General features: G+C 39.3%; 1 pseudogene; it reads left to right on the plus strand.

Annotated features, from left to right (window-relative positions):
- Positions 1-1765: 1765 nt before the first annotated feature.
- LOC131378486 (uncharacterized) lies at positions 1766-7903 on the plus strand (annotated as a pseudogene).
- Positions 7904-9307: the final 1404 nt, after the last annotated feature.

Raw genomic sequence — 9307 nt, forward strand, 5'->3', positions numbered from 1 at the left:
CAATTGTCAGGAATGCAAAGAAGAGGGAATCACTCTCTTCTCACTCCATAAAGCCACAGAAACTGAGGCTGAATTTGCTCATGTGGATGTGTGTGCTGTGTCTACATTGCCTGCTGAGTCAGGAAGCTCAGTGCAAGCCATGCATCTTGCAGCTGCTACAAGTCAACTCCTTCCTGGCTTGGCAATTATCTGCACTGCTCTTTAACCCAGACAAACAGTGTGGAGCTCAGCTCAGGGATAAAGTTCAAGCTATCCCTCTGGTCTTGTTAAATCTATCCATACCTTAAGGGACATCCTGCTGAAACACTTGAAAAGTAGACAACTAACCTCTTAGTAAAAGAATTAATATTACCTACACACTTGTTGCTTCTTTGACTGACACTGATGGTTTCGGGAAAGTAATGAAGGAAGACTGCATTAGAGCTTTAGAAACCTTTGAAAAGTTGTTCCGTCCACAGCTGCATAGAGCTTTCCAAAGGAGTTTGTCTTACAGGCAGTTGCTGCGGAGATAGGAATAGCACGTTAGCCCAGAAGGTTATTGTAGAAGGGCGTCTGATCTATTTGTGATTCAGAGGCTGTTCCCACACGAGAATATTGCTGAAGGAGTGTTTAGATATTAAGTGTGAAAAAAATTGGTAAAATATTTTACTGAAGATGTAAACTCTTGCCCAAAATAACCGCTCCCTTTCCTGAAATTAACAAGTACAATGAGGACATTAATAGCCAGATTAATAGGCAGTAATAGGACGGCTCCAGGAAGCATACCAAGTATTGGGTGTACAACTGCACATTTGGTTAGAGAGGGCTGTCAGACTATATGGGCATTTCAAACAGGAGGGTAAGGAGTACTTTGGACTCTACATGTAATGTTGAGAGCAAAGAGACTACAGAAAACCACTAAAAATAGTGTTGTTTTGCAATGTGCTTATTCTGCGTGCCCCACTTGGAAGGCAGAAGTAACACCAGATATCTGGAAGCCAGCTGGGAGCAAATAGGTATTTCTTCATAAGAACCTAAATGGGAAACAGCAGGGAGGCTGATGTCAATGTCTGTGAAAGTAACACCTTTCAAATCCAGTCACTGTGGTTTAGTTCAGCCTCAGCTCTGTTCAGAACCTGAACTAAACTCAGGTATTTAATTTAGAGGGTACATGAGGATTATGGATTGAAGCATAGTAGGTAGCTTTTCCTTCTGTAGTGAGGAGTCAGATGTTGACTCTGTACTTCTGGTCTAAACTCCAGAAATCAAATAACATTTCAGTATCTTTATAAGTTAATAAGTTGTAATAATTTTTTTTTTTTTTTTAAGTCTGTCCTATAATAAAAAGGACATTAGAAATGTCCTACAAGTTTCCTTTTTTCATTAGGAGATAAACTTATTTAGGACAATTTTTCAGGGTGCTAAGTTCCTTGGAGTTAGTCCTTTTCCCATTTCCCTTGGGGATTCATTAATTCACTGCTGCTGAATGTATCTTCCTCATGACTGGATTCCTGAGCAGTACCTCCAAGAAAGACAAATAAACAACTGTTTTCACTTTTGTTTTGTTTTGTTTTTAAGAACAGGTCATATTTTTTACATTTCTCTATAGCTTTGTTTCCTGAGAGAGCTGTCAGGTAGATTTCATGTTCCATTATGCCTACAACATTTTTGTCTTGCAAAAGTGACATCCTTTGGCCATAGAAAAATCTCAGCTTTTGCTTTTAAAAGATGACTGGGAAGAGATTGTTATGCTAAAAATTTCATTAGGTTTAAAAAAATAGTGAATATGATGGTATGAATTTCATTGGGTAGTTCAATGTAGTCTACACTGGCTCATAATTCAGTTGCTTTTCAGAATAAATGTAATTAAATTTTTATGTTGATATACCTTGAGAATAAATCAGATGCAAACCAGAATGTTTTCAAGGTGAAATGAACCTAGGTGATTATAGGTTTCAGTGTAATTTTAATTTGCTGTGTTTGTACATGCATCTGCCAGTTGCTTTTCCTGTTACAGAGTTTAGGGAAGTATTTGTCTTGGAAAGAAGACACATTCAGCCATTGTCTGGAAACAAGCTGTGAGAAAGCACCTTCTCTACAAAAAAAATATTAATTAGGAAACAGGAGGTCAACTGATACCAAAAACCTCATCAAGAACTCTCACTTAAATAGTACAGAAAAGCAAGTGAAAATTTTGCAAGAGAGAGGACTGCAGAATGTAGAGATGTTTCGCCAGCATAATTGGTTTTAACCCGTGACACACAGACTTCCAGGGACCGTAAATGCCTTTGAAAGAATAAAATCCCAAGGTAATTAAGAAATGCAGGATGATTATTTCCCAGTGAACTTATGTTGTTCTATATGCTACTGGAAAATGACTAAGCTTCCAAAAGTAGAAAAGGTGGAAAACGACATCTCTAGCACGTTAGCTCACCATTGTGGGAACATTTGAACTGATCGTGTCTTTGGAGTAGCTGTATTCAGTTACAAGGTCATCCTTTGACTGTGAAGCACCTTTTATGAGCCAGAAGCTCTGAGTTTGTTCTGGGTAGGACTGCTAGTTTTAAAATAGATTTAAAAAAAAAAAAAAAAAAAAAAAAAAAAAGAGAGAGAGAGAGAGAGAGAAAAGATAAGGATTAAAATAAATTCTAAAAAGTTTCTAACATCACCTCTTCACTAAATACTCTTGGAGCCTTTATAAGATTTTGAAAGCTTTTAGAAAACATAAACAGTAACTTCTATGTGTTTTTGTACATCTGTGGTAAAATAAAAAAGGGCTGCAGTGAACTTGAGCATGGTACTTAAATGTTAGCTCTGTCACTGTGTCTCTGTGTTGTATTACCTCCACATCAGACATATCTGTTCATCAAGGGGCCAGCACTAAGCAGTGCAGATTCCAGGTGGTTAGTGCTCTCCATCATTCACCATCAGTCTTGGCTCACTGGCGAGGTTCCAGATGACTGGAAGCACCCCTGTGACACCCATTCACAAAATGGGTGGGAGGGAGGATCCTCGTAATTATAGACCAGGCAGCCTGACCACAGTAGCTGACAAGATAATGGAACAGTTTATACTGAGTGTCATCACACAGAATTTGCAGGATGGCCAGGGTCTCAGGCCCAGCCAGCACGGGTTTAGGAGAGGTAGGTCATGTTTGACCACCCTGATCTCCTTTTATGACCAGGTGACCCGCCTGGTGGATGCAGGAAGGGCTGTGGATGTTGTCTATTTGGATTTCAGCAAGGCTTTTGACACTGTCTCCCACAGCATACTCCTGGATAAGCTGGCAGCCCGTGGCTTGGACAGGAGCACTCTTCGCTGGGTTAGGAACTGGCCCAGAGAGTGGTGGTGAACGGTGCTGCATCCAGCTGGGGCCAGGCACCAGTGGTGTCCCTCAGGGGTCTGTGCTGGGGCCAGTTCTGTTCAGTATTTTTATTGATGACAGAGGTGAGGGTATTGAATCATTGATTAGTAAATTTGCAGAATGACACTAAGCTGGGAGCGTGTGTTGATCTTTTGGAAGATAGGATGGCTCTCCAGGGGGATCTGGACCAGTTGGATGGATGGGCAGAGTCCAATAGGATGAAGTTTAATAAGTCCAAGTTCCAAGTCCTGCACTTTGGCCACAATAACCCCCTGCAGAGTTATAGGCTGGGGATGGTGCGGCTGGACAGTGCCCAGGAGGAAAGGGACCTGGGGGCACTGGTGACAGCAGCTGAACAGGAGCCAGCACTGTGCCCAGGTGGCCGAGAGGGCCAAGGGCATCCTGGCCTGTGTCAGGAATGGTGTGGCCAGCAGGAGCAGGGAGGTCATTCTTCCCCTGTACTCAGCGCTGGTGAGGCCACACCTTGAGTGCTGTGTCCAGTTCTGGCCTCTCAGTTTAGGAAGGATGTTGAGATGCTTGAGCGCGTCCAGAGGAGGGCAACGAGGCTGGTGAAGGACTTGGAGCACAAGCCATATGAAGAACATCTGAGGGAGCTGGGGTTGTGTAGCCTGGAGAAAAGGAGACTCAGAGGTGACCTTATCACTCTCTACAACTTCCTGAAGGGTGGCTGTGGTCAGCTGGGGGTTGGTCTCTTTCTCCAGACAGCAACTGACAGAACGAGAGGACACAGTCTCAGGCTGTGTCAAGGGAAATATAGGTTGGACATTAGGAAAAAGCTTTTACAGAAAGAGTGATAAGGTACTGGAATATTCTGCCTGGGGAGGTGGTGGAGTCACCATCCCTGGATGTGTTTGAAAAAAGACTGGATGTGAGACTCTGTTGCTGTTGGACACAAAAGAAAGATGAGAGACTCCAAATATTTCAGAAGGCAAAGAGTATGGAAAAGCTTTATTGTCTAATTCTTATTACTTTACTACCTAAGGTGTTCTGGTACAGATTTAACATGACTGGTGAATAGGAATGACACCTCTCTAATCCTATTGGTTAAACTAAAGAAACAGCAAAATACCACCTGGAGAAAGATTGTTTTGAAAAAGGATTGTTGTTTACCAAGATTGTTTTGAGGAGAAGCTTTCTTGAGGAATTTTCCTTCGGGAAAAATTAGCAGCTGCTAGCAGGCTAAAATCTCTTAGAGCCAGAAATATCATACCCACAGCCCTCGATGCCATGATCTTGTTGAGGTGTTAGGGCATGGGTTGGACTCGATGATCTTGAAGGTCTCTTCCAACCTAGACAATGTGTGATTCTGTGATTCTGTGATTTGCCCTTGGATTCCCATCCCTGTAGGATGGTGAACAGTATGGGCCAAGTTTAAATTGATTTATTTAAATGCTGTTAACAGCAGTGTTGTTAAATACTCTTCTGTTAATGACGAGGCCAAATACATCATATATATTTTGTGGCTGCTTTTATGGTTTCCTTTTTCGTCTTATCCACTTGCAGTAAAATGTATTTAGCATATTGAAAGCTTACAGAGCAGCAGAGAGTACCTGAGAAAGCTATTACATGAAAGTAGGCACCAGCAGTCTCTTCTGTAGACAGCTCTGCTGGGCTCGTTTTTCTTTTATAGAATAACCTAATGATTAGCACAGTTGCCAAGGAAATGAGAGACCCATACCTCATTACCTCCTTGAGCTGTAAACCAAAACTTCCTGGGAGAATACACCTAAAGACTGGATATTTGGATAATCTTCAAATCTATCTTTTTTCTCAAGAGCCACATGAAAAAAGATGAAGGATATTTAATTTTGGAGCCTAAGATGTAAGGCACCCTCTGATATGGCAGAATACCACAGCTCAAGTCATAGGTTATTTTCTGTATTTTCTTTAATGAGAGTTTCACTGAAATGGCATGTCTCACAATAGAAATGCCATTTTGGGGAAATTTTTTTAAATTTTTTCCTAGAATATATTAAAGCTACTGAAATGGTTGAGTTAACAAAAAAATTATTAATTGAGTTTTGCATATGTGGTTTAAGCCTCAAAATCCCATGTTTCATTTCCTCTGCTGTGATAGTCCCTTGATTGCTTTCTCTTTGCCTCATATCTTGGGCAATAACCGAGGAGAACTTTGGTGGATCTCAGTCGCTTTGGGAAGTCAACTACCATTCTCAAACTTCCAAAAACTCTGGGATTCCTCACATAAAATTCAATACTATGGTGAAGAGATACATAATGTCACAGAATACCACAGCCTTTTCAGCCTTTGTCTTTATGAAGCTGTAGGCTGTGTCCACAACTCTGTAACTTGGGTCCAAAATAGATAAGAGACTGGGTGAGTAGTATCTATCTTATACTACTTGCCAAGAGTTATGAAGAAAATTGCCTGGTAACTAGAAAAGACAACACCTATGATGCTGCAATATTAGCAGTTTACAAGAACATGTTTTCTCAGTGTTTTCATAATCCAAGTAATTACAAACAATGGGAGTGGAGTGTTTGTTACAAACATTACTTAATTACAGTCCACTTCTATTTCGCATGCACATTATGGCCAAGACTTTAGTGAGTCTTAAACAATATCTAAAGATTGCGGTGAGTGTTTTTGAGAAATTTTCATGGAGGAATGCTGCTTTTGAGAAGGCTTTTTCCTTTCCATAGTTTCAAGAGCACAAAATGCAGACTTGTTTGTAGGAAAAATGGCAGATCTTTGCCCTTTTGGAGGATAGTAGTGCAATCAAGAAAATGGCTGTCTTTGCTAAAGTAATTGCTATGTCTTTCGCATCCAGTAAAAAGAACACAAAAATTCCTAAAGAATAGGTTCTTCAGTGCATTCATTGGGAGATATTTTTCTCTTCATCTGTGTTAAAGAAGAAACTAAATACATTAAGGAGAAAGAAAAAGGTGTCATTGGTAGTATTTAGGTATTTTATTAATGCACAAGACTTCAGTGAATTTTAGCACCATGGAAAGTTTCAACAATCTACTGTTCCCTTGTTATCATAATGAGAGGCAGAGGGAAAGATGAAGCATTTGGTGCTATATTTCTTAGGGCACCCATTTGGAATAATTTTTTTGTCCGCAAAAATACACTGTCTGCTTTTCCTTTCCTCACAGAAACTGTTAAGCTCAGAGCAAGCATTGCTATGGTGATAGCGTATTGACTTCTCACAGAGCAACGAAATAGAATCCCTCCTATGTCTGAAAAAAGATTTTTTTTTTTTTCTGCTTACCTGTGACTGGTGCTTTCAGACCCTGCCAGGAAAGGCTTCCAGAAACAGTAATAGTTATATTTGTGTTTTCAACCCTAGAAAAGTTACATCACAAGCAAAGAAAACAATATTACTAACAATTTTAAATATTAAGGCCAAGAATAGCTGTGAATAATGAATCAGTAGAAAATATCACTTAAATTTTCAGGTTCCACTGTGAGTCATTGTTCAGCAATAAAAAAAAAAAAAAAAAAGAGGATAAATCAGTTTATGATACAGATAATTCATTTTGATCTCAGGAGAAAATTACTTAAAAAAGACGAATGTAGCAGGGAAGAGGCATCCATTGTGTAAATAGGGACTCAGTTGCTCTCTGCCTTCCTCATCAGGCCTGTTTCCATCTCATATCAAAGTAATGGAAAATCACTATGACAGAGAGGGCTAGGATATGTGTGTTTGCCACAAATATGTTCTTGGCAGCTGTGTAGCAATAGGTTGTGGGCTTTTTTATTATTTCTCATCTTTGCCAAAGTCAGAGAGACACTTTTGTGCTATACAGGAAAGGGGATGTGTAAATTGTTAACTCAGTGGCTATTGAGATTGGTGTTTCTGCTCTTGAATCTTCCTGCTCTAAACCCCTGGCTGAAAATTTCTTAATATAAAGGGAGAACAAAAAAAAACAAGAAAGAATAAGGAGAGGAGAGGAGAGGAGAGGAGAGGAGAGGAGAGGAGAGGAGAGGAGAGGAGAGGAGAGGAGAGGAGAGGAGAGGAGAGGAGAGGAGAGGAAAAAGAAAAGAAAAGAAAAGAAAAGAAAAGAAAAGAAAAGAAAAGAAAAGAAAAGAAAAGAAAAGAAAAGAAAAGAAAAGAAAAGAAAAGAAAAGAAAAGAAAAGAAAAGAAAAGAAAAGAAGCAAAGTATTTAAAAATGTAACTATATTAATCTTTTAATCTTTTTAAATTGCTTCAGAAACTGATCTCCCTGTAGACTATCCAGTCTTATATGAAACAATTTGCCAATTTGTTATTTGTTGAATAATTAGAGGAAAGAAATATTCCTTGTTCCTGCTAATTTCTAGTAAAGTGATACTAGTGGTCTTCTTGATGTTATCAAAGACAGATAAAATATGATAGTGTACCACTGGAAAGACTATTTTGAATTAAACTTTGACATTTTTCAGAGCATTCTAACTATTTAGTCCATTTTGAAAATTCTAGATGGGCTTTTATATGATTATGGAGGATATGGACCCAGGATATTTCAAAAATGCAGAAAATCCTTCAGATGGCAGCTTTACATCAAGTTTCTCTCACCTGCAAGTACGAATATAGATAAAAAGTGGTGATCTTATATCAGTCTATTTCAATATAATGTAAAATATGGTTCAGAATATTTCTCATATGATTTTCTTAGAAACTGTATGAGAGTAGAAGGTTGGAAGAATAAACTACTGTAGAGTTTGCTTCTACATCTTAAATTAAAAAAAAAAGATTCTAAGGAACCTTTTATTGAGAATGAAGATCAATTTGAGTATCATTTTGGCTTGCATCAGACAGCACACTTAGAAATTAATTATTTAGAAATACACATCAAAGTATTAATATCTGAATTTTACATGACCTCATTAAAATACAGTGTAAATTATACTTTCTAATAACTTTCAAAGCACTGATATTTCTTCATAAATACTCATTTAAAAATTTCTAGGCATAGTCAAAACATAATTTCCCTAATTTAACATTTGAGGCAGAGAAGAATTCAATGAAAAACCACTTAGCAGTAGCCATAATCATGGAAGAATCCATTATATTATCAAATGAAAGAGAAATCAACCTTTTTTATTTTTCAGTATAAGCTCAATTTTAGTGTAAGTATTTTAAATTGCATTGTCAAACCCATCTATAAGAAGGTCCAAAGTGAAGACCTAGGAAACTACGTGCTCATTAGTCTTACTTCAGGTTTTGGGAAAATAATGGAATTAGTTAGAAGCTACTATCATCCAAATGAAGCAAGTGATTGGGAAAAATCAGCGCAGATTTACCAAAGGTGAATCATGCCAGATTAACCTGAACACCTTCTACAACAACATAACATCTTCTGTCGGCTTGGGGAGTGCATTGGATGTTGTTTGTCTGGACTACAGCAAACCATCTGACACCGCTTCCCATAGTTTTCTCCTAGGCAAACCAGCAAGATACAGACTGGATGTGTGATCTGTGAGATGCGTATCAAAGTGGCTGACACGCTGCACTCAGAGGGTGGTGATCAATCCTTTTTATCCAGGCTGGCAGTCTGTTACCAGCAGGGTCCCTTAGGCATCAATACTGGGCTCCTGGCTGGTAAACATCTTCATAAACTACCTGGATGGAGGGATTGAAGAGACGCTCACCAAGTTTACCGATGACGCCAAACTGGATGTTGAGGACTTGTCAAAAGGGAGAGCCCTGTGTCAGAGACAGAGACAAGCAGGAAGAGTGGGGCAGCAGGAATTGTATGGAGTCTAACAAAGGCAAGTGCAAGGTCCTGCACCTGGGATGACACCACAAAAAAACCTGGTACAGGCTGGGGTCTGTGTGGCTGGGAGCAACCTTTCTGTGAGAAACCTGGGGGTCCTGGTGGACAGCAATATGAGTCAAGCTGCAGCAACAAAGGCAAATCCAGTCCTGGGCTGTTTCCACAAGGGCTTTACTAACAGAGATAAAGGTGTGGTCACCTGCTGTATTCAGCATGTATTA

The sequence above is a fragment of the Hirundo rustica genome, chromosome 2 (genome assembly GCF_015227805.2).
Source record: "Hirundo rustica isolate bHirRus1 chromosome 2, bHirRus1.pri.v3, whole genome shotgun sequence".
NCBI classification, from domain to species: Eukaryota; Metazoa; Chordata; class Aves; order Passeriformes; family Hirundinidae; genus Hirundo; species Hirundo rustica.